At 38.1% G+C, this 27,052-nt stretch overlaps 1 protein-coding gene and 1 non-coding gene across 2 annotated transcripts in view; both read right to left on the bottom strand.

Annotated features, from left to right (window-relative positions):
* Window positions 1-24,778, bottom strand: part of FABP6 (fatty acid binding protein 6) — a 95,456-nt gene extending 70,678 nt beyond the window's left edge. Inside the window, exon 1 of the mRNA XM_003756781.3 lies at window positions 24,444-24,778. The gene's annotated coding sequence lies outside the window, so the exon portion shown is untranslated. The remainder of the gene's footprint in view (window positions 1-24,443) is intronic.
* On the bottom strand, window positions 2,148-2,254 carry LOC111721378. Its single transcript, XR_002770613.1, has one exon. It is a non-coding gene; the product is annotated as a U6 spliceosomal RNA (small nuclear RNA).
* Window positions 24,779-27,052: the final 2,274 nt, after the last annotated feature.

Genomic DNA, 27,052 nt, shown 5'->3' with positions numbered 1-27,052 from the left:
GGCGTTCTCCAAGGTCACCCAGGAACTGAGCAACATGATAGAGATGATTAGAACTTTATGCAGGAGGTTGGGAAGAAGGAGGAGAAAGGGGTGGTTCAGAAAATGGCTGGTTTAGGTTGGTTGAGGAGCTGGGATATGCTCCTGATACTCAGGGTGACCTCAGCAGTGGGAGTCTGGCTTGGCATATGGGCACTGCCCATTCTCTTTGGCAGTAGCTCATCTGTCTCTGTCCCGTTTCTAATAAATCCAAGACCCCAGAGGCTGTTGCCATTCCAGAAAGATGGTTCCTAGTCCTGATTCTGCAACTATGTGTGTGACCTGGCTTTCCCGTACCCATCATTTTCTTGGCTATTATGTTTCTTTATGTTATGTATCCGCCTGCCACAAAAGTCCACGAGCAAACCCTGCCTGCCTGGGCTCTGCTCCCATTGGCTCAGAGCCAGGGCCAGGCTCATGGAAAGCTTCCCACCTGGCGCTGTGTCAGGCCTTTATGGTCTTGCCTCCAGAAAAGGTGGGGGCTGTGTACAATAGGAAGGGAAAGAGAAGGGGGGTGGGGAAGGGCTTACAATCCAAGAGCCCTAGATCTGGAAGAGACTTGAGCAATCCTCTGCTTCAAACCCCTCCCCCATCCTTTTATAAAGGGGAGGAAACAAGAGGCCCAGAAAAGGGAAGGGGCTTTCCTTAGATTACAGGAGTTAAAAGGACAAACAGCAGGAGTTAAAGCCTAGGTGTTCTAAACCCCAGACCAGAGTAATCTCAAATGCACCAAGCTGCTTCTCTTCAAATATCCTGCCCCCCCCCCCCAATCCTATTCAGACAAAATACCCTCAGGATCTCCCTTGCGAGGAGTGATCTGAAGACCTCCCAAGTTCCCATTAGAAGTCCTCCCTCTTCCCTGAAGCCCTCCTCTGATCCCCTAAAGTCACAGCATTTTTACCTAGGCATATTCAGGTTAATAAGAGACAATCTGGTATGTAGTGTACAGAAAACTGGCTTGGGGGAAAGACCTGAATTCAGGTGCAGACACTGACACATACTGGTTGTGAATCACTCAGTACTGTAGGCAATTTTCTAAGACTAAGGTGCCAATCTGTATTTATAAAAGGAATTCCTTTATGTGGGAGCTACCTATGCCAGTGAGAACTCCCGGATTCCATTTCCATCCCTATAATTACTTATGGTGAATATGAAGAGGAGACTGAAAGAAAAAAGATGGGACAACATCCCAAAAGGGTATTTCTGATTATTTTTGTCTTAGGAATTCAAGAGGCCCATTGAATTAGGGACTGATTACTTATAAATTAAACCTCCATGGGATAAGCCAGTTTCTTCCCCCTCCCCCCCTGCTTTCCCAAGACACCTGATACAGATGAAATAATTTTAGGCACAGATTGGGGAGGAACTTGACTTTGGGGACACTCATCTTAAGTTAACTAGCTTTGTGAATATAGACAAATCAATCAATGTTAAGATTGTGTATTTTAAGATCAGCACGAGACAGGAATTCAGGTTAGGGGAAAATCGTCAGTCTTTATTCTCAGTGAAGAAGGATCGGAGGTGGAAGAGAATCGGCGATAGCAATGTGTGCAGCTGAGTCAAGAAGCTAGCTCGACCAGCAGCCACACAACCAGCAGCTCGGAGTCTCCAACTCAGCCCAATCTCTCCCAGCTTGTCTTCTTCCCTCTCTGCCTCCACCCACCAAAATCGTCATTTCCTATACAACACATCAGGACTTGCAAGGAGAGTGGGCAGGGACCATTCTTAATCCAATCATGTATATTATATTAATAGAGTATAGCCCAATTACTATCTAGCCTCATGTACTTGGGACCTCAGTGCATCAGCTCAAACCTCAGCCCATTACAAATCAATCCACAAATACTTAAGTGCCTACTGTGTGCCAGATATTGTGCAAGCTGCTGATAATTCAAAAATCCCCAGAGGCTTAGAGAATCCAGAGCAGGATTGGCTTTACACAAACCTATAACTCATCTTGGGAAAGCCCCACTCCAAAGAGAGTTAGTTTCCTTCCTTGGTTCTGCTCCCACCCCAGAATAACTCTCCAGTGAAATTTCTAAAACAGGTATGACTCATGTCTAGGGTCTCTCCAAAGAAAATGCTCTTTTTAACAACAACAACAAAATTTTTTTTAAATAGAATGCTTCACAAATTTGCATGTCATCCTTGCATATGAGCCATGCTAATCTTCCCTATATCCGTCCAATTTTAGTAAATGTGCTGCCAAAGTAAGCACAAGAAAAGTACTCTTGACAGAATTTATTTCATTTTTTTAACTTACTTTTTTTTTTACACATTTAACAATCTTTAATTTGGAAGAGAAAGCAATAGAAGCCATTCTTGAGGATTTAGTCTTGGGGTAAAGAAAGGGTTGGAATGACCTATTTTTTTTCTATTTTTAAAAACTATGCATGTTTTCAGCAAGCAATTCTTACATATTTTTTTTTTTTACTCAACAAAAATCTACTCTTCTTCTCATCTACTCTTTGAAAAAAAAAACAAAAAACCCACCAACAACCTTGTAACAAATTTAGAATCAAACATAATAAATTCTTTTATTGGCCTTGTCCAAAATATACATCTTAGTCTGCATCCTGAATCCCATCACCTCTGTGGAAGAAGCAATAGTCTAATAAAAATTCATGCAAGTTAGACTAGTTTTTCTTAAAAGATATTGAATCCATTTTTGAGATCAGGTTGGCTAAGGCAACTAAAGGAACATGCTGTTGACATCACTTCCTAGTTACTTAAGTACAACAGCTGTGAGGAGTTCCAGATATTCTCTGATGCTTGGCTGGTAGAATGTGATAGGCAGCTTCAGCAAGATATTTTCATTCAGCTTAATCAACTCAAGAGGTCCTCAATACCTATATCTGTTGAATATCTTTCTATCCTTTTCCTGATATCAATAAGTAAAACTCTTATTAGCTATTTAATAATCTGTCTCATTTTTTCCTGTATTGAAACTGAATTATCAAGGGACTTGTCTGAGTCTGGAACCACCCTTTGGTCAGCAGGTAGGGAGCATGTTTCATCATCATCCTTGATAAAATTCACTGAAATTTGGAGGAAAATATTTTGAGGGAAAAGCTGAATCCTGTTTTAGCCATTTGAGTTTTATGTTTATAGGTCATAATGTAGTTGTCATATATGTCATACGGGCATTGGAATTTAAGATAGAGATGAGAGCTAGATATGTAAATTTAAGAATCAATTGCATAAAGATCATTGTCAAATCTATTTTTATTTCTGAAATAAAAATGAGAACATAGAGAAAAGGAAAGTACCTAGAATATAATACAGGAGTATATTCACATACAAGCGTTGGGGCATAGATGATAATCCTGCAGTAGTACAAGTAAATGACTCAAAATACAATGTCATAAAATCCAAGGGAAAAGGAAGTATTCAGAAGTAGGTGGTCAGTAGTGACAAAGGCTTTTAAGAAGTCATGTGCACTGAGAAACAGCCTTAGGATTTAACAATAAAGAGATCATTAGTGATCAGTGCCTGGCAATATTAGGTCCTTAATGAATGTTTAATAGCTATTGACCTTGGAGAAAGCAGTTCTAGTTAAGTGGTGAGGACAGAAGTTAGATTTCAAGGGGTTGAGAAGAGAATGGGAGGTGATAAAATGAAGCAACAGCAAAGACAGCATTTTTCCCCCAGGAGTTTGGTTGTGGAGTAGAGGAGAGATGTAGGACTATAATGGAGGAAGAATAGTCAAATGAAAAGTTTTTGGTTTGGGTTTATTTTTTTTTTTAAGTTGGAGGGTGATATGGGTATATGTGAATAAATGAAAAGCATTTATTAAGAACTCACTTTGTGCAAAACACTGTTGATTTCTGTGAAAACAAATAGATAAACAATATGGTTTCTGTTTTCCAGGACCTCACACCAAGACTACACATACAGGAAAAAGAAACACACATAGCTGCAGGTAAATGGTATAGTGGATAGAGGATTGGACCTCCTGAGTTTAAACGTGGATTCACAGTTAGTAACAGTAAGTGGGCAAGTCACTTAATCCTGTTTGTTTCAATTTTTTCATTTGTAAAATGATCTAGAAAAGGAAATGGCAAACCACTCTAATATCTTTGTGAGGAAAACCCCAAATAGGATCACAAAGAGTAAAAGTCAATTGAACATCAACAATAACCGTAAGTCAGCTAGATGGGCCCTGTGATGTTTAGGCTTCAGAGGCAAAGGAAATGATAATGCATCATTTTTATTGTAACAGACCTCTCAAAAGCCTTGGAAGTAACCTTTCCTAGGAGAGGGCTGGAATCCCAGCCCTCCCCACACCCAGTGCATTGTTAGAGAATTTTATTTAACTGCAGGCATAAGCAAAATTCATTTTATAATTATATATCTAAGAGGAAAATTAGTACAAAGTCAGGACATTTTAAAATTTGACTCATCAAATATGAATCTAACCTAGTGACAGAAGGATACACTATTAATAAGACTGTATCAGATTGAAATGTTGAGCCATTTGGCTGTGCCAAGGACTTTTTCTTTTGAGTTCTCTGCTGAGACTGCTTTGAGAATCCAGGAGCTGCAGCACCTGCAGAAGCAGGTGCCTCTCTTCAAGAGCTGCTTTCCTTGATTGGGGCTTGAGGCATAGACTAGACAGTTAGTTGTATGGGATGGGGGAGGAAGGATGAGGCAGTTCTGTTCTAGGCATTCTTGGACTTACCTAACTCACTGTCAATCAATATTTATTAAGCATCTATGTGCCATAAGCACTGGAGATACTTAGGCCGAAGGCAGCCTCTGCTTTTGTGTTCATACAATGTACAAGCAATTATGCACAAATAAGCTATATAAAAGATAATTTCAAAAGGAAGTCATTGGAATTAAGGAGGAGGAGGGAGCAGGATAAGAAAAGCTTCTTGTAGAAGGTAAAATTCTAACTGGGAATTGAAGAAAGTCAGGAGACAAAGATGGGAAGGGAGAGAATTCCAGACATAGGGGATAGTCAGTAAAAACACCTGGAATTGTAGGTTAGAGTTTCTTATCTTCCCTATGGTAGCTGTTGGTCTGTAATTGGTAGAAATGGTGGCAAAGGATGGTGAGTCCCTTCTCTGTATAAGCCATTTCCTTCAATGATGGTTCAGTGGATTGTCTAAAACAGAGCCAGTAATAGCATGGAGTTTGATCATTCATTGAGAGATAGCAGAGAGGTTAGGTCTTAGAGCCAGGAAGAACTAGATTTAAATCCTTCTTCTGACACAAACTAACTACATGACCATAATCAAACCATTTACTTTCTCAGAGCTTTTTCGGATAAAAGGATACTGATAAAAGGATAAAAGTACTGATCTGTACTCATGGAGAAAATTTCCAAACTTGGAGTTCTCTACAATGATGAAATCACTCTTTCCAAGGAAAATCAAGTAGCCTTTTCAGATATGCAGGAAATATGACTATCAGATAAAAGATATTTTTTTTGTTGCTTTTTCATTTTTCAGTAACCCATTAGAAATTATACCTTCATCCATCTTAAACTATGAGTCATGACTCCATATGGGTTTCATGAGTGAATGTAGGGATCACAAAATTATGACTTATTATTAGTTAATGTTTGACTTGTATACCTATTTTATATGTGTATATACCTGGGATTACATGAAAATTTCTTGCATGAAAAGAGATCAAGGGTGGAAAAAGTTTAAGAAGCCTTGATATAGAGGAACCACAGTGGGGGCTGCCATGGCTCATATTTCTGAAATTCTATTTGAAAATTGCTTTTGGGCCAGTCTAGGAGCTACCAAAGAAACTGTTCTCCAAATTGTAATCATATATAATTTTTTTTTTTTTAGCTATAGCTCTTGGGCTGAATCATCATACTTGGCTCCCAATTATTTTTGGCTTGTTCCAAAAACCAAAGACAAAGAACTTTCACTATCAAGTATACTCAAAAGACTTTGGATTTTAATTGCTGAAGAAAGAGTTCCAAAACAGGAGTTCCAGAAATGATTAGAGTAATTCAAAATTCTTGGAATAGCCCCACAAGTGAAAACTTGATGTATTCTTTGTTAATATGCCCACTAGGTGGCAGGTGTGAGCATGGCCACCTGAGCAGTTAGTCATCTGAGAGCCAGGGACTGAGCTGGGCACATTCATCTAACTTTCTCCCCTCCTCCTGTTTTGTGGCTTGGGCTTCTTTAGTGCCCTCTCCTTTTCATAGGTTGGTTCTCCACTTTTAACCCTAGGGCTAGCATTCAGGTTAAAGGGGAAAAATGGCAGTTGCCTTGCTACTAATTAACAACACCCCACCCTCTCCCCTCCCATGGACATTTGTTTCACGTGTTCAAGGAGTATCTGATCCCAGGAATTGTTCCCTTTTTCCTCCAAATAAATGATTATCCCTCTTAAGGCTTGACTCCCTGAACTCCCAGCCAGAAATCTCCAACTGGCAGAGTTGACTGAGATCATATAAGGATAAACCCCAATTCTTTAGATCTACTTCCTTCCCAGATTTTAATCTTCTTTCAATTCCCAATTTCACTGTTAGCATTCAAATTTGCAAAATTGGCACAGATTCAAATGGCCATGAAAATTTTAACACACACACATACTGAGAAAATACTTAAAATAATATAATTTACAGAAATAGCAGTTTTAAAACAGCCACAGTCTGCTACTACCTTCGGGGGATTGAGGGGGAGGAATACTAAGGAGCAACACTGCTGGTTTACCATCCAGCCAGTCCTCTCTTAGAGAATGGGTAAATCAAGGTTTGGAGTGGTAAAGAAGTGAGAGTGTCTCCATCTTTAGGGAAGAGGGAAGGAAAGAGGTAGAATCAAGGCAAGGTAGCCTCTCCTGAGTTCCATTCCTGTATCTTGGATTGTCACTGGCTGCTTTCTAGGATTGTGTCCTGATCTCTATGCCTTCCTTACCGTGCCTTCCTGGAAAAGAGTGAAGCTCAAATTTTCATGATGTTCAACCTACAGTAACAGAGTTTATATAGAAAAATCTCTCTGGGAGCTGTTGTGGCTCCAGCTTCAACCATTTCCTATTCATCCACTAGGAGTGTATGGGTGTACAAGGAGAACTAGCACCTCAGATAAGGGAGCTTGCTGAGCCCTTCTCAAGCTACCTGGCACTCATTTCTCACCTATGGCTCCAAGAAGCTGTGGTGCAGTCACACCCCAGTAAACTGTCCCAGTAGCCCAGTAGCCCAGGTTGAAGGTAACCATTTTCCATAAACTCATCAGTAGGTTTCATGGGTGTCTCCCTCAAGTATGTGAAGACTTCACCAGATAGAATGTAGAGATTAGAACAATTTGTTCCAGTGCCACAAAGGAAGCTGAATTGATTACAGATTGGTCAGGCCCTGAAGACACCAAGGTCATCCACTGAATCCTGAGCCATCTTTTGTCTTGCCACTGGACTTAGATGACTTTGGAAGAAAAAGTGAAGCTGACATTTTTGTGCAACTCTGTCTCACTTAAATCCAATTAACATCAGAGTCCAGACACACCCTGTGATGCCATTAGTCTTCTTTGAAATGAAGACAAACAACAGCCCATCCATCAGATCTTTAGTCCTCCCTAATTATTTCTTCCTATCTCTTGTTCAGTTCGCCTCTTTCCCCCCATTCATATGGATCATAAAATGTTAAAATCTAACAATAGCAACAAAAAAGCTCTCAGGATAATTTGCCTTCAGTTAAAGGCTGGGACTGGCTTGAGTTTAGAGAGTGTTAGAAGGACTTAGGAAACCCAAAAGCATCTCTGCTCCTTTCCATCTTTGCTCTGTAGCTAAGCCCTTTGGAAGTGTAACTCCTAGTAGTTTGGAACTATGCTCAAAAAGTTATCAAACTGTGCATACCCTTTGATCCAGCAGTGTTACTACTGGGCTTATATCCCAAAGAGATCATAAAGACGGGAAAGGGACCTGTATGTGCACGAATGTTTGTGGCAGCCCTTTTTGTAGTGGCTAAAAACTGGAAACTGAGTGGATGCCCATCAGTTGGAGAATGGCTGAATAAACTGTGGTATATGAACATTATGGAATATTATTGTTCTGTAAGAAATGACCAACAGGATGATTTCAGAAAGGCCTGGAGAGACTTACACGAACTGATGCTAGAGTGAAACGAGCAGGGCCAAGAGATCATTATATACTTCAACAACAATACTATATGATGACCAGTTCTAATGGACCTGGCCATCCTCAGCAATGAGATCAACCAAATCCTTTCCAATGGAGCAGTAATGAACTGAACCAGCTATACCCAGAGAAAGAACTCTGGGTGATGACTAAAAACCATTACATTGAATTCCCAATCCCTATATTTATGCCCACCTGCATTTTTGATTTCCTTCACAAGCTAATTGTACAATATTTCAGAGTCTGATTCTTTTTGTACAGCAAAATAACGATTTGGTCATGTATACTTATTGTGTATCTAATTTATATTTTAATATATTTAACATCTACTGGTCATCCTGCCATCTGGGAGAGGGGGTGGGGGGTAAGAGGTGAAAAATTGGAACAAGAGGTTTGGCAATTGTTAATGCTGTAAAGTTACCCATACATATAACCTGTAAATAAAAGGGTATTAAATTTAAAAAAAAAAAAAAAAAAAAAAAAAAGGAAGTATAACTCCTGTCCCCAAAACCCATTGGCATGGGACTCTTTACTGAATGGTGATGAAGGCCCTACCATGCATGAGGGGCCAGGCTGAATGGGCATAGGTGAGAGTTTAAATTTTCTGTCAGTCCCCCTTTAGGACTCTTCAACTGAGTCTTCTTTGAGCATAGTGTCCAGTTGGCTTCCAACTTTGAGAGAAAAGATGGAAGAAGCCAACCCCACTTCAAGCTGTTGAAAGAAAAGACTCTGGGAATACATGAGAGGAACAGACAGTTTCTATCAAGTCCCTTTTTCCAGCTGGCTACTCTAGAGCCATGGGGAAATTTCTACTTGGGCATGATCTAGGTCTTTCTCTTGGCTGAGTTGAATTATTTCACCCCAATGAGAGAGCTCTGTCATACTTATTGTCTGGTATATCTTCCCTTATGTATACTTTCTCTAATTTCTGTTTTGTTATGATTTGGATCACTTCACCTGCTACATGTTTTCATTGTGGAACTGGCATTTGGTGGGGAAAGGATGGCAAGCCTTGAATCAAGAGCTTGAAGTCACTCCTCCCCAAAATGATAAAAGTGATCAGAAATTTAATGGAACCCAATTATGTTGGTTATACAGAACAATATTTAAGGAACCAAATAGATATACTTCTAGCTCAGAACTCCTCTCAGAAAAGTGGAGTGGTAGCCTTTGGTTCCAATTTTTTGCTTCTCTCCCCTCCATCCAAGGGATGAAAATCTCTCTTGGAAAAGGGTAGGTGGAGAAGAAGCTAGAGATGGCTATTCTGCCTCTTACTGAGTCACACAAAATGTCATCCTCTTCTTATGCACTGGACTTTTCACTACATCACTCCTTACAGAAGAGAAAAGAGATTCAAAAGATAGGCTACACAAAAAATGTGACACATTACTTTATAGTCACATCTTGTGTGTCTTTATATTTCCAACTGGATGATAAGTTTTGAAATAGGAGAGACTCGCCATAAGTGATCATGGCCACCTAAGCTGTCAGTCAGTTATCCACTGGGTCACATTCATATAACTTCCTTCTCCATTCTTATGCCCTGAACTTCTTTAGTCCAGAGTTCTTCATGGATAGGATTCTCTCCTTTCAAACCCAGTTTTACAGTATTCTGGATAAAGGGAAGAAACGGCAGCTCCCTGGGACCTGCTGTACACTTAATTTTTGCCATTATAATCCCCAATTAAGGTCACAAAGAGTCTGACACAATTAAAAACAACTAAACAACAAAGTATCCCACACAGTTGGATAGTGTTAGTATTCTTCTGTGTTTTATCTTCTTCCTGCACATTAAGTGAGAATATTCCCTAAGGTTCTAAGGCCTCTTCTTTCTCTCTATTCTCTCTTGACAATCTCATTCAACAATTCTACCTATCCAATATTTATTGTGTTTACTATATATGTAACTTATATAGGAGCCAGGGATAATAAGTACAAATAAAATTGTTGTTTTGTATTCAACTCTATGACTTCACCTCTTCATACTCTTTTGTTTCCTAATTTGCATACCTAGCCTACATTTCTTCCCTTTGCTCCAATCGGATTTCCCAAATGCCTAAGAGACACCCAGGGGTGTGCTACACTAGCCAGCTCAAACTGGCTGCTTCTTGTTAAATTTTCATTGTGAGCATTTTTGCCTCTAAAATCAAAACCTGCAGCTTGATTTATTATTTTGTTGGTTATCTAGACTTAAGAGAGTAATAAAGAAAATGTTACCAGTACAGCTTAAACATCAAAGTATGTCCTATATACATTCTTTGCAGAGCCAGTTGTTAAATATTTATCAGCACATCACTGGATGATTCCCTACTTAGATGTTCCCTAGTGTCTTGAACTCAAGGCATCTAAAACTCATTTTCAGTGTGGTCTAGAAGGAAAAAGCAGTGGTTTTGAAATCAAGAAGACCTTGGTTGATCCCACCTGACATTTGCTATCTTTTTTGGTAACCATAGGTATGTTTCTTAATCTCATCACTCTCATTTTCCTTATCTGTTAAAAAAAAGTAATTGATCTGCACGGCCTCTGAGTCTGAGGACTAGATCTAGTCCTGTGATTATACAATCCATTCTAAATGTGTCTCTAATTCTAACTTTTCACATGGATCAAATACCAACTCTACTGTTTGGCATTTAAAGTCCTTCCCCAACTGAAATTAGATTTTTTTCTAGGCTTATTCCATATCATTCCCTAGACGAGGCAACTTTTCCTTCATACATGACAAGCCACTTTTTGTCTCTATGACTTTGCAAAGATTGTTGCCCTATTTGGGGGAAATATCTCATCTGTATCCTCCATTCCCCATGATTATTAAACTGCTTTAATCCTTCCCTACCTCCCTTCTGTACTGCTGTAATAACCCAACTGGCTTTTATGACACTTTCTACTTTCTAATCTATCTTTTACACAACTGCTAAATCTAACTTCCTAAAGGTATGATCATGTTACACTGGTGCTCAGAAATCATCAGTAGTTCCCTATTGCTACAGGATAAAATACCAACTCTTTCATCTAGCATTTAAAGCCTTCTACATCAACTCTGAAATATACTGAGGGTCACAGTCAGTGGGGAAACTCTGGGTGAGGTATAAGACCTTTCAGCCCAGAGAGAACCTGCCAACAGTGTCTGGTTCAGCTCCCCATCTCTCCTAAAGGTTCTCAGCCTTCCTGAGAAGTCAGGGGGTAGTGACAACCTGTATTGTGATTGAAGCAGAGTGATACCGGGTGGCAAACTACATACAATAGCAAATTGTTTATGTGGTCCCACATATGCAGTATATACTTGGCGCATGCCCAGTGTTTTTGTTACATAAAGGTATGAGGGCATAAAAAGGGAAAAGTCCTTGAAATAAGGGACTCCATCTTTCTACCATCCTCAGGATTCCCGCCTCATCACTTATCCTTTAGAAAGGTATATTTTAATTGCCTCTCAGTGTGGGGGCTCTAGAAAGCAGGGTATGTTTTGTCACCTTAACTTGGAGGCTCTAGAAAGCAGGATATTTTAATCACCCTGGTATGGGGGCTCTAGAAAGCAATGGTCCATTGTCACCCCAACTTGGGGGCTCTAGAAAGCAGGACTCAATAGTTTAATTACCCCTGTGTGGGGGCTCTAGAAAGCAATGGTCTGTTTTATTACCCAACTTGGGGGGTCTAGAAAGCAGGACTCAATATTATACCTCCTCAGTGCCTCTATCCCTTGGGCCCCCTGATTGGAAAGGAGGATCTAAGAAGGGTCCCAAGCTGAGGCAGCCATCTCATCATTTGGTACTAAATACACTTCTCTGGGAAGATGCTAAGTGGTGCTGCAGTAGATAGAGAGCCAGGATTGAGGTCAGGAAGACTCATTTTCCTAAATTCAAATTTAGCCTCAGACAGTTGCTAAATGTGTGATTCTGGGCAAGTCACTTAGCCCTGTTTATCTCAGTTTCCTCATCTGTAAAATGAGCTGGAGAAGGAAATGACAAAACCATTGAAGAGTTGGACATGACTGAAACAACCGAAAACAACAAAAACATTCCTCTGGGCACCATTACCACCTCTGCCTTCCCACCTTCTATTTTCAGTTTCTTTTCAAGGATTATCTTCCCTCATTAGATTGTGAGCCTTTTGAAGGTAGGAACTGGATTGCCTTTCTTTTTATCCCCATCAATTAGCACAGTACACATATAATAGGCACTGAGTAGAGCAGCTAGGTAAAACTGGATAGAGTCCTGGTGCCTGGAATCAGGAAAACTTGAGCTCAAACCTGGTTTCAGACAAGTCTCTGTTAAAACTCTGTTCATTTCAGTGACCTCATCTGTAGAATTGTTGTTCAGTCATTTCCAACTATCCATAACCCCATTTGGGTTTTTCTTGAACACTGGAGTGGTTTGCCACATCCTTCTTCAGCTTACTTTATAGATGAGGAAACTGAGGCACAAAGGGTGAAATGACTTGCCCAGGGTTACATAGCTACTAAGTGTCTGAGGCTGTATTTGAAATTAGGAAGACAAGTCTTCTTGATTCCAGACCCAATTTTCTATCCATGGGGCTACCTACCTGCCCCATCCATGAAATAGGGATACTAATTGTACCTTCCTCCTTTCCAAGATTATTATTAGGATCAAATGACATAATTGTAAAATGCTTAGCACAGTACCTGGCATATAGAAAACATTATATAAGTAATATAAATTACTATTGTTATTGATAATATTTTTAAATTTGGTGAGTCAAGGCAATTTTAATAGATTTGCCATGAAAGATGCCATCAGCATCCAGAGAGAGAACTATGGAAACTGAATATAGATAGAAGCCTAATAGTTTCACCTTTGTTGTTGTTATTATTGTTTGTTTTTCTTAGTGTTTTTCCCTTTGGATCTGATTTTTCTTGTACAACATGACAAATATGGAAATATGTTTAAAAGGATTGCACATTTAACCTATATTAGATTGCTGTCTTGGGGAGGAGAGAGATAAGAAGAGAGAGAAAAATTTGAAACATAAAGTTTTACAAAAATTATTGTTGAAAGATATCTTTATATGTATTTGGAAGAATAAAATATTTCTGGAAAAATAAAATTTTATTGGCTATTGACATTTTGACACTAAAAAATATTTCTAGTCTTTTTTTTCTCTCTACTGCCCTTTCACATACTCTATTTTCCAATCAAATTAGATTTAATAATTATGCTATTGCACATCATTGTGCAGGACATTACCTAAGCTTTTACACTCCTTTTAAATCTCTCAGCTTGTTGAAATACTAATTTTCTTTCAAGGCTGAGTTTAAGTACCACCTTCTCCATGCCATCTTCCTGGACTCTCCCACTTAAGGAATATCTCTCTTTTCTTAAAGAAGATGAACGACTTTCCTCTTTGAAATATATACTTTCCTGGGGAAAGTCATTCATCTTAGAGGAGAATATAGGATAATCAGGGACTCTCTGGCCAACTGAGTTCTCCCATCTGTTGGGTGAAATTATAGGTTATAAGGGGCAGATAAGAGAAAAAAATTAGATATAAAGGTTTGCCTCTTTTAAACTTTGAGTGACCAAATTTGTGGCTACTAAGGGCCTACCACAAAAAGTCCTTTCAGAATTTGAGTGGCTCATTTGCATATGAAAAGAAAACTAGGCTGAGAATAGGCAGGGAGTCTGGGACTGTACCCTTGCAACTGAATATGGATTTCTCTTGTGCCTTTTAATGTGGATGTATGAGAGAGGCTGAAAGTTTAAAAATGGAGGAATTGATACTGATGAAAAGTCAGCTAAAAGAGAGAGGGCTTGGAACTTGGAGGGGGAATCATCTGCTTAGAGAGCGATAGTTTCAGGGAACAGAACTGGGGAGGTTTCTCTCTGATTCTAAAGTAAAGGTTCAGTTCTTTCCAAAGCAGGCCAATATTTCAGTTTAGGCAAAAGTTCAAGTGAAAAGACTATGTCCAGCACATGTGCAAAAGTGTTTGTAGCAGCCCTTTTTGTAGTGGCAAGGAACTAGAAACTGAGTGGATGCCCATCAGTTGGGAATGGCTGAATAAGTTATGGTATATGAATGTTGTGGAATATTATTGTTCTATAAGAAATGATCAGCAGGATGATTTCAGAGAGGCTTGGAGAGACTTACATGAACTGATGCTGAGTGAAATGAGTAGAAAAAGAGAACATTGTACATATCAACAACAAGATTATCTGATGATCAGTTCTGATGGATGGGGGCTTTTTTTCAACAGTGAGGTGATTCAAGTCAGTTCCAATGGACTTGTAATAGAGAGAGCCATCTGCACCCACAGAGAGAAAACTGTGGGGACTGAGTGTGGATTACAATATAGTATTTTCACTTTTTTGTTGTTGTTGTTTACTTACTTTTTTCTCATTTTTTTTCATTTTTCTTGTGCAGCATGATAAATGTGGAAATATGTATAGAAGAGTTGCACATATTTAACTTGTATTGGATTAGTTGCTATCTATGGGAGTAGGTGGGGAGATAGGAAAAGAAAAAATTTGGTGTGGTATATGAAAATTATGGAATATTACTGTTCTGTAAGAAATGACCAACAGGATGATTTCAGAAAGGCCTGGAGAGACTTACACGAACTGATGCTAAGTGAAATGATCAGGACCAGGAGATCATTATATACTTCAACAACAATACTAGATGATGACCAGTTCTGATGGACCTGGCCATCCTCAGCAACGAGATCAACCAAATCATTTCTAATGGAGCAGTAATGAACTGAACTAGCTATACCCAGAAAAAGAACTCTGGGAGATGACTAAAAACCATTACATTGAATTCCCAGTCCCTATATTTATGCACACCTGCATTTTTGATTTCCTTCACAAGCTAATTGTACAATATTTCAGAGTCTGATTCTTTTTGTACAGCAAAATAATGTTTTGGTCATGTATACTTATTGTGTATCTAAGTTATATTTTAATATATTTAACATCTACGTCATCCTGCCATTTAGGGGAGGGGGTGGGGGGGGGTAAGAGGTGAAAAATTGGAACAAGAGGTTTGGCAATTGTTAATGCTGTAAAGTTGCCCATGTATATGTCCTGTGGATTAAAGGCTATTAAATAAAAAAAAAAAAGAAAAGAAAAAAAAAAAAAAAAGAAAAAATTTGGAACACAAGGTTGCAAGGGTGAATGTTGAAAATTATGCATATGTTTTGGAAATAAAAAGCTTTAATTTAAAAAAAAAAAAGAAAAAGCTTTTAAAAAGAAAATTTAAAAGAAAAGAAAAAGCTATGTCCAACCAATGTGCCCTACTAAGAACATGCCCAATGAGGCTAGCAAAGCAACACTACTAGCCAAAATATCTTGCCCAGAGAGTAAAAGTAAGAGAACTTTAGATACCTAGATACATCAGGGAAACTGTAATGTCAGAGATGTAAATTGTCCATTCATATTTGTTCTCCTTGTGTAGAGCCCCCATATGTAGTCTCTCTGCTTGGTTGCTCTCTCCAAGGATGGCATGTATGTTTGCATCTTATTCAGAAATTCCTCCTTTCAATTGTCATGTTGGCAAAGATACTAAAGATAATAACAAAAGAAGAAGGGCACATGCTGGTGGAATTATTCATTGGTTCAGCCATTCTGGAAATCAATTTAGAGCAATGCTCAAAAAAGTCACCAGCCAAATATATCATTTGGCTAAGCAATATCCTTACTAGGCCTATACTCTAAATGGATTTTTAAAAGAGTCAAAAGACCCAGCCAGAGGTGCAAAAGTATTCACACAGCTCTTTTTTGTAGTAATAGTAGTAGGGAACTAGAAACTAAGAGGGTGCTAATAAATTGGAGACTGACTGAACAAATTATGGGATATGAATGGAATGATATTATTTCATAATAGCTGATGGAGAGGATGGTTTTAGAGAAAGCTGGAAAGGCGTGTATTGACTGATATAGAGTGAAATGAGTAAAATAAAGAGAATAGTTTATACAATAATAACAAAATTATAATGACAAATAAGTTTAAGGAACTTAAAAACGATTTTTTAAAATTATAACTTTTTATTGCCAGAACATATGCATGGGTAATTATTTACAACATTGTCCCTTGCACTCACTTCTGTTCCATCTTTTCCCTTCCCTCCCTCTACCCCCTCCTCTAGATGGCAGGCAGTCTTATACATGTTAAACATGTTAAAAACTATTTTTTTAAAAAATGGATCAAATTTATTTATTTTTAATAGTATTTTAATTTCCAAATAGATGCAAAGGTAGTTTTTAACATTCACCTTTGCAAAACCTTGAGTTCCAAATTTTTCTCCCTCTCCCTCTCCCTCCCCAAGACAGAAAACAATTTTATATAGGTTAAACATGCGCAATTCTTCTAAACACATTTCTGTACATCATCTGTACATCATCTAAACACACATCTGTACTCAGCTGTGTAAGAAATCAGATCAAAAAGGGGGGGAGGGAAAGCATGAGAAAGAAAAAAAAAGCAAATAAACAAGAAAAAAGGTGAAAATACTATGTTTTGATGTACATTCAGTCTCCATAGTTCTTTCTCTGGATGTGGATGGCACTTTCCATCAAAATCTATTGAAATTGCCTTGAATCATTTCATTGTTGAAAAGAGCCAAAGGCCAGTCATGATTCCAAAGAACACATGAAGAAGTATATTCTTTATCTTTTGACAGAGAGGTGATAGATAGGCTCAAAATAAGGAATGGAATGCATTGTGAGAATTGGTTTTGATTAACTTTCCATATTTGTTATAAAGATTTCATTTTCATTGTTTTTTCTTTCCAGTGGTAGAAGCAGATGGTAGAAAAGAAAGAAAATGCTTGTCAGTTAGAATCATATTTTTTTAAATTTAAAAAAAATGTATAGATACACCCTTGGAAATGGGAGCTTTACAGAAAATTAAAGATGGTGCCTCCTGACTCTGGGAATTAGGAACAATTGATGTCTGTGTGATTCTGGGAAAGTCACTTAACCTCCTTTGCCTCAGTTTCCTCATCTGTAAAATGAACTCACAAAGAATCATACATGACTGAAACAACTGAATAGCTTAGATATCTTAATTTATTCTATGATTCAAAGGAAGCAAAGGACATAGTACCAACACTGATCTTTAATCAATGGAAGCCTTAGTATTATTGGTTTTTACACTGTACCTTTGGTTTTTCCTTCCTCTGCTTCTTAAAGTTTTATGAGATGATAATAGTCATAATCTTCCACCATGCTTCCTTGTAAGAATTTTAAAATAATATGTTTCAACCTGGTATTTCTCTTTATTTTCATAACTCTCTGATAAACGGGGAGATCAAATGTACTGAGGCAGGTTCTAGACTGTTTTGATCTCATTATGGTAATTGACTCACATTAGTTAAACTCTTTGGAAAGTACTGATGTCAGATCTTTTATCAACTTCCCCTGTTTTGGGTCAGGGGGTTGTTAAAACCAATGAAAATTAAATTGTATGTTATGGCATCTAAATTTTATTTTTTAACTTTGGTATTGAATTTGATATTTAACAAAGACTTCTACCTGTATGCACTTAGCTATCTGGAAATGACTCCCTTATTGATAACCAGTCATTTTCTGTCTCTTATAATATGACAATTTCCTTTTTTTTTTTTTTTTTTTTTTTTTGATGTGATGTTACTTGCTGCTCATTTTGTTTATCATCTCTTCTTAATGGAAGTATTTTGGAAACAAGCAACACAATGGAAAGTGTGTTTAATTTGGAGTCAGAGGGAATAGGGTTCAAATTCCAACTTTGTCATTTACCTTTATGACTTCCAACAAGTCACTTAACATCTTTGAATTTTAGTTTCCTCATCAGTAAAATGAGGGAATTGGAAAAGATAATTTCTGAAGTCTAAATCTATGCAAGCTCTAAATCTATGATCCCATGATCTAAGCTCCTACTTTGACATATAGGCTGAGACTTTTCTCTTTTCTCTGCAAGACTTGGCCTCTCTTACCTCTTACTATAGAAGTATGTTTTCCAGTATGTTTTTCTATTGTTTCCCTTCACCTTGGCATTTACATTGAGAAGTCATTTGAGTAATTAGTAAAGTATTGTTATTGTTCTCATTGAATTATGTCCAACTCTTCATGACTCTATGGACTTCATGACTCTGGGGTTTTCTCCCCTAAAATGAGATCCCAAAGAGTCAAATATGATTGAAATGACAGTTTAATTTAAGCTTTTATTAACCTTTGTCTGGATAATGGGTCATCTTGTATCCAGTCTCTCTTCTCTCCAATCCATTTTCCACCTGGCTGGCAAAATAACCTACTGTTCTATTTTACTCTGTTGCTCAAAAATCTAACCCTAATCCTCTTTCCTCTAGAATAAAACACAAATGCCTCAGTCTGGCATTTAAGCTCCTCCAAAATCTGGATCCTTTTCAGAATTATTCTATATTACTCTTCTCCACACATTCTATATTCCAGCCAAACTAGATTAAACCACTTGTGCTTTCCCAAATTCAGTAATCTCTTTTCTCAGCACACACCCATCAGCTGTTCTGCATGCCTAAAACACACCATACTCCTTCTTTACTTTCACTTCTCAGAATCTTTATTTTTATGTTATAGCTACATTCAAGTGTCACCAACTACATAAATGAATGAATTAAAAAGTGTGCATTAAGTATTTAGCATGGAGATGCAGATACAAAAGCAAAGACATTCTCTGCCCTGGAAAAACTTAAGTTCTTTTGGGAGAGACTACAAATATAGGGGAGAGGGTGACCAAAAAGGACTACTGTTTTTAAGAAAGGTCACTTGGACAAAACACTTCGGTTAAAAAAAGTTGCAAGAGTAGAGAACAAAATAGTAGAGTGACAAATTTTAACCAGAGACAATAATAAAATTGAATGAATGATGGTTTATGGTTCTAGAACTAGAGTGGGAGAGGGGGAAATGTTGCAAGGTGTTGCATGAGGCTGTGGAAAAAAATGTTCAGAAAGTGAGGAGTGAGTGAAATGAAGCAGGATGGTTAGGGGGTCTCATGAGATATTGATCTGGAAAAAGAGACATCAATTAGGACATCAGGGCTTTAGGATGGAAGTTGATGAACCAGGCTATAGAAGGGAAGTCCTCCCTGGATGCTCTAGGCTGTTAGGAATCTTTCCCTACTCAAATTATTTTGTATATACTCATCTGTGCATATGGTGTATCCCCCAGCCAAACAAAATGGCCTATCATAACCTTGAAAATAAGGACTTGACACTTACTAGCTGTGTCTCTGGCCAAGTCACTTAATCCCATTTTTTTCCAAAGGGAAGAAACAAAAAGACAGAAAAGGAGAGAAATTATGTGTATGAGGGGGAGAGAGAGAGACAGAATGGGAGGGAGAAAGGGAGGGAAGAAAGGAATGAGAAAGGGAGGGGAGAAGGAAGAGAAGGAAGAAGGGAGAAAGGGAGAGAAAACTCTAGAGTACAAGGCTTCCTTGGTTCTCCTCCTGCCTGTCTAATCTTGCCAAGGTCTCCTTGATTATCATTCCCAACACACTACCTAATTATGTGTGTACTCTAAGGCTCCCTCCTGAGCTCTCTTCTTTCTCTATACTCCTTCTTGGTGACCTCATCTACTCATATGGATTTAATTATCACCTCTATGCTGATGACTCCCAGATATCTTATTTCCAGTCTCAATCTCTCTCTGGAGTTCCAATTCCACATCACCAACTATCTACCAGACATTTCTCTTTTTATTTTTTTATTTTTTTTTTTTTTTATTTAATAGCCTTTTATTTACAAGCTACATGTATGGGTAACTTTACAACATTAACAATTGCCAAACCTCTTGTTCCAATTTTTCACCTCTTACCCCCCACCCCCTCCCTCAGATGGCAGGATGACCAGTAGATGTTAAATATATTAAAATATAAATTAGATACACAATAAGTATACATGACCAAAACGTTATTTTGCTGTACAAAAAGAATCAGATTCTGAAATATTGTACAATTAGCCTGTACACCAGGCCCAAAAATGCAGGTGGGCATAAATATAGGGATTGGGAATTCAATGTAATGGTTTTTAGTCATCACCCAGAGTTCTTTCTCTGGGTATAGCTGGTTCAGTTCATTACTGCTCCATTGGAAATGATTTGGTTGATCTCATTGCTGAGGATGGCCAGGTCCATCAGAACTGGTCATCATATAGTATTGTTGTTGAAGTATATAATGATCTCCTGGTCCTGCTCATTTCACTCAGCATCAGTTCGTGTAAGTCTCTCCAGGCCTTTCTGAAATCATCCTGTTGGTCATTTCTTACAGAATAATAATATTCTATAACATTCATATACCACAATTTATTCAGCCATTCTCCAACTGATAGGTATCTACTCAGTTTTCAGTTTCTGGCCACTACAAACAGGGCTGCCACAAACATTCGTGCATATACAGGTCCCTTTCCCTTCTTTATGATCTCTTTGGGATATAAGCCCAGTAGTAACACTGCTGGATCAAAAGGTATGCACAGTTTGATAACTTTTTGAGCATAGTTCCAAACTACTCTCCAGAATGGTAGGATTCGTTCACAACTCCACCAACAATGCATCAATGTCCCAGTTTTCCCGCATCCCCTCCAACATTCATCATTATTTTTTCCTGTCATCTTAGCCAATCTGACAGGTGTGTAGTGGTATCTTAGAGTTGTCTTAATTTGCATTTCTCTGATTAATAATGACTTGGAGCATCTTTTCATATGACTAGAAATAGTTTCAATTTCTTTACCAGACATTTCTCAACTGGATGTCCTGTAGGTACCTCAAACTCAACACATCTAAAAACTAAACTCATTATCTTCTGTCTCCTCTCCCCCATCCCATCCCATTGCTCTTCTGAACTTCCCTCTTCTTTTTTTTTTGTTAACATAATATATTTATTTATTTATTTATTTATTTGTATTTAATAGCCTTTTATTTACAGGATATATACATGGGTAACTTTACAGCATTAACAATTGCCAAACCTCTTGTTCCAATTTTTCACCTCTTACCCCCCCCCCCCCCCCCCCTAAATGGCAGGATGACCAGTAGATGTTAAATATATTAAAATATAACTTAGATACACAATAAGTATACATGACCAAAACATTATTTTGCTGTACAAAAAGAATCAGACTCTGAATTATTGTACAATTAGCTTATGAAGGAAATCAAAGATGCAGGTGTGCATAAATATAGGGATTGGGAATTCAATGTAATGGTTTTTAGTCATCTCCCAGAGTTCTTTTTCTGGGTATAGCTAGTTCAGTTCATTACTGCTCCATTAGAAATGATTTGGTTGATCTCGTTGCTGAGGATGGCCTGATCCATCAGAACTGGTCATCATCTAGTATTGTTGTTGAAGTATATAATGATCTCCTGGTCCTGCTCATTTCACTCAGCATCATGAACTTCCCTCTTCTTGATGGTATTTCCAGCTTTTTACTCCCCAAGATCAAACATCAATATCCTTGACTTCTCACTCTCATCCCACAATTTGCTCAAGAGGCCAAATCTTGTCATTTCTACCTCTATAACATCTCTTGGCCATCTGTCCCCTTTTCTCCCCTCAGTCACCTAATTCAGTCCCTTGTCATTTCTTACCTATACTATTTCAAGAGTCTCCTATGTAGTCTATCTGCTTCAAATCTCTTCCTTCTCCAATCCATCCTTGATTGTTATCCAAACTAATTTTCTTAAAGCATAAATCTGACCAAATCACTAACCTAATTCAAACTACACTGGCTTCCAATATTAAAGCTCAAATATACTTCCCCTAATCTTCCTTGGTCCTTCACAACCTGGACCCAGACTAGATTTCAAACCTTAGTGCATATGACTCCCTCTCTGGCATGCTATAATTCATCCAAATTAGTCTTATTTCTATTCAGGAGGACAGCAGTTCACTTCTGGTCTCAGACTCTTAATAGCTGTCTATTATAATATCTGTGCTATCACAATAGCTGTGACCCAATTCTCTAAAAAAAAAAAAGTACACTTTTTAAACTGTATTAAGACTTTTGGTTCATTATATACTTAAATGTGTTGTTGTTGTTTTTATTATTATTATTATTATAGAATAGCAACGGGCCATTCCACAAGTATGCTCAAATTTGTCCTTCCGGTAGTCTATAACACAGGAACTTTGAAGCCTGGCTAGATAGTTGCCCCGTGCTGGTTGGATTAGGCAATTTGATATGATATGAAAAGCTGTTAGTGGTCCCTTGGTCTAAATCCTGCCCTTGTAACATCAACAGCAGACAGGAGCACTGTATCAATTAATAAAAGAATTTTTGAATTGTTCTCTTTCTCTACTTTCACTTTCCCATGGCAAATAACATACTCCAGTTTAGATTCCCTTTGTGTGGGGTGGGGAACTAGGGACAGCCTGTGCTCTTTCCCCAGTCCTGCTACAATTACTCTACTGGACTAATTTACTCGTGGGCTCTGACTACCTTTTCTGTTTTAAGTATCCTTTCTTGAGTAGGTGATCAGATGTCATCAATCTTGAATTCTATCTGTACAGGTGGGGAGGAAACTTGTAAGTAAAAGAAATCCAGGGTTCCCAGGCCCAAAGAGGGAAGCAGTTGCTTGCAGCAGATGCAGGAAGAGCTAGTTGCCAAGCAGCTGACCAGAACTTAGAGGAAGTTTGGAGTGAAGCAACTGAGCAGAGTCAAGGTGAAATGTAAAATATCTAATTAGTAGGGGATAGATTGCTTTGCATTCTGATGAATTTTAAATTATCAGCCTCTCCCTCAACAGTTTGCAATTGAAATTATAAGTAATATCATTTGTTAAGTTTGTTTTTGTCAAATGTGCAGTTTCTAGTGTGTTTAGCATTGCTTTTGGGTATCTGAAAAAATTAACTATTCCAAAATAAAATTTTGTTGTATACTGAATACCTTTTAAAAATTCCTTGTTTTGACAAAGAGAACGATCTACACCCAGAGAGAGAACCTTGGGAACAGAGTATGGAACACAGCATAGCATTCTCACTCACTCTCCTTGCTTGCATTGTGTTTTCTTTCTGTTTTTCTTTTTCTTCCTTCTTGATCTGATTTTTCTTGAGCAACAAGATAATTATATAAATAAATATGTATACATATATTGGATCTAACATGTGTTTCAACATATTTAACATGTTATTAGACTACCTGTCAGCCAGGGGAGGGGGTGGGGAGAAGGAGGGGAAAATTTGCAACAAAAGGTTATGCAAGGGTCAATGTTGGAAAAATTATCCATGAATATGCTTTATAAATAAAAAGCTTCAATTAAAAAATTACTTGTTTATGGGTAAAGGCGTCAATAAGTAAAATTATCCTGGAATGGGTAAATTAACTAGTCGAAGTGTGTGGGAACAAGGAACCTAACTCATCATGTTGGCATCTAGAAACTCTACAACTGAACTTGGACCAAACTACTTGCAAAGCAAGGAGATGTAAGCGCTCAGTGTTTTGTGATCCCAGCAGAGTTGTCTCTCAGAGTTAGAATATTTGTTGTTATTGAGTTGTGTCTAACTCTTTGTGGCTCCATTTGAAATTTTCTTGGTAAAGACACTGAAGTGGTTTGCCATTCAGTTCATTTGATAGATGAGGAAAGTGAGGCAAATGGGGTGAAGTGTCTTGCTCAGGGTCACACAGCTAGTAAGTTTCTGAGACCAGATTTGAACTCACTGAGATTAGTATTCCTGATCCCAGGCCCTGAACTCTTATTCACTGTGCCACTTTAAATGCCTTACAGTTAGAAAAACTAGCATATAAAATTGTCTCTGAAGTGCTTGAAGACCCCACGGTGCATAAACATATATCTGGAACCTTTATAGAGATATGGTGTGTGCCATTGTGGGAATTTGCTTATATTGTCTAAGCATATTTATTATAAAGTTTTTCTTTTTCTTTTTGGGAGGAAAGGAGATGGGAGAAAGAAAAATGCTTAATAATTTAAAACACTTTTAATTTAAAAAAAAATGCCTTCCAAAAGGAGAAAACAGGAACTTTCACTGGGAACTCTGTTAATGTGTCTATCTTTAAATACAGCCAGCCACACAAACATATATGTGCTCCAGCTGTACCATTCCATCTTATTTAAAGGACCAATAAGGATAGAAGATGGCATTCTGTTTGCTTTTATCCTAGGTTTGATGACTGGAACATAGTTAGGAAATAGTCTATATACTTCTACATCCATGAAAACCACAAGTACCAGAAGGAATCTCTCATCTGGACCAAATTAGAGGAAAATTTGCCCTGGCTCATAGACAAGCTTTCTCTGCACATTTCCCCAGCTCTGCTTCCCTACCTCAGAGCACCTCTAGAAAACATATCAGAAATCCAAATTGGATTCTACCCTAGTAGACTTACTTACCAAGACGAACCAGGCAAGGCCTCAGGACGGTAGGCAGTGGCACCAGGCAGGATTTTCAGGGACTAGGGCTTTTGTCATACTCTCTTAGTCATTTGGAAAATTTCATCTTACTCCACAGGTCCCTCAGCAAATATGGGGCTGACCTCTTGGGGGAAGCCCATCCTGGCAGCTGCAGTTACTCAGTGAAGTTGGGAGAAGGGAATGATTCAAGATTCCCCTTTCCTAGGCATTCATCCTCCTGCCTGACTGCTTCTGCATAAGGAGAATTCTGGGTCACAGCCGACCACCAAGCGCTTTGTTTACTCTTCTTCCCAGGGAGCTCTTGGCCCTGGCCATCTGCCAGGCTGGCTGTCGGCTGCACTAACAAGGCAGCCTCAGCCCTCCAAACATGGCACCCGGCTTTCTCATGATGAGCTCCTGTGCTCCTTTCTTTTGAGAAAAGCACAGGGGAGAAGAGTAGGGGGAGAGTGAGAGAACTGTTAAATGTGAGTCAAAAGCAGATCTTACTCTCTAAGAACCAAACCTCTTCACCTAGAGCTGCTTAGAAACAGGAGCCACAAAAAGGAAAACATACATCAGGTTTCCTGCAGAGCTGCTTATTAACTTAGAAAACCACATATTAATATTATTTGTTTTTATCATATTTTTATTTATTTTTAAAAATATTTTCCAATTATATTTTAATCTGGTTCATGGGTGTTACAGGTCCCATGTGACCTGATGGTATGTATTTTTCCCTTCTAACCTAGAACATCCAGAAATCTATTTCTATCCTGGCTTCCAGATCTCAGAGAAGAATTAGGAGAATTCTGGTCTAAATATTGGCATCATTGGTTTCTGAGAACATTATAATTTTCAATTTAATCACATAAGCATATATAGTTTCTTTTTCATGTCCTTTAGGGCTCTGGGATAGGCAGAGGTTACAGAGGGACTGAGATTCAATTCCTACCTTTATAGAACTTAAAGTTTAATGAGAGAAAAACAAGATATAACAGGAACTATCTAATACAATGGTTTGAGATGATTAGTAAGAGAAGTATAAGCAATCTATAGAGAATTCAGAGGAAGTAGGTGTCATTTGGGAGAGAGAATCAAGACAAAGATAATAAAACAGGAACTGTCATTCCAAAAGAATATGGCTTGCAAATAAAAGAATCTCTGTGTGCTAGAATGATAGAGAACTTCATAAGTCTTATTTCATGATCCAGTCCAATTTTCTCATTTTATAGATGAAGCGAAAAATGGGCTGGAGAACTGAAGGAACTTACCAAGATCCCACAGGAAATCAGTAACAGAGCTGGGACTAGCTGTTTTCTTGTTTCCTATATTTGGCTGTAACCAAAACAAGGTGAATGGAATTTTGTTCCAGGGTGCCGAGCTTCTACTTATGGCAAACCCCCCATTCCTAAACTCTGCAAAAAAGGCCCTAGAACACTGTTGTCAAACTCAAATAGGAATGGGGGCCGTTGAACTGGATATAAGGATCCTTGCAGGCTGCATATTGACTTTAAAAAAAATATATATTAACATTATGTATGTTCTATTGTGGACAACTAGATGGCACAGTGATTAGAATGCTGGGGCTTGGAGTTAGGAAGACTTGAGTTTGAATTCAGTCTTAGTTAATAACTGTGTGACTCTTTGCTAGTTATTTAACCTTGTTTGCCCCATTTTCCTCATCTGTAAAATGAGCTGGAGAAATAGCAAACCGTTTCAGTATCTACAGTGTCTACCCAGAAAACTCCATGTAGGGCTGTGTTGAGTCAAACAGAACTGAAATGACTGAAAAAAAAAAAAAAAAAACAGACATAGATCCTAGATCTAGAGATAAAATAGATCTTAAAAGTGATTTACTCCACTATGTTATTTTATAGATGAGGGAAATTGAGGCCTAGAGAGCTTGAGCAACTTGCCCCACCAGCATCACAGAAGTAGTTAATAGCAGGGTGAGATTTTTACATAGGTCCTCGGATTTCCAACTGAAACAATGCTGACAATTGACTCCTTTTTCTATTATATAAGATCACATCCCTCCTACCTTTCCCCTTGTCCACACCCCTTTTTAACATTATCTCATAATATTACAACTGAAAAGGCAAATTCCAATTTACAACTTGCTCTTGAGATTACATTACAGTTAAATAGATTATAATTTGCATATCACATAGAGGGTTGAACTTGAAATCAAGAAGACCTGGGTTCAGATTTTACCTCAGACACCTACTAGTGTCTGAGGGCAAGTCACTATAATTTCATTCTACCTCAGTTTCTTCACCTGTAAAATAGGCATAATTCTAGCAACTACCTCCCAGGGTTGTTGTAGAGATAAAATGCTCAGATAACATATGTAGAACACTTGGATACACAGACACACAGACACACATACACACACACACACATAATAGCTATAATAATAGCATACACACACACACATATATATATATATATAAAATATATATATGCTACTATTACAAGGTTCCCTACCTATCTCTTAGTATAGGTTACTAAAAGTAACTGCCTAAAGTTAACCATTTATTATTATTATCTTCAATTATATGGAATAATTTTTATTTTATACTTAAGGTATGAGGACTTAGAAAGTTCCT

The sequence above is a fragment of the Sarcophilus harrisii genome, chromosome 2 (assembly GCF_902635505.1).
Source record: "Sarcophilus harrisii chromosome 2, mSarHar1.11, whole genome shotgun sequence".
NCBI lineage: Eukaryota > Metazoa > Chordata > Mammalia > Dasyuromorphia > Dasyuridae > Sarcophilus > Sarcophilus harrisii.
Note: the sequence above shows the minus strand (reverse complement) of the source record. Positions and strands in the feature narration are given on the sequence as shown.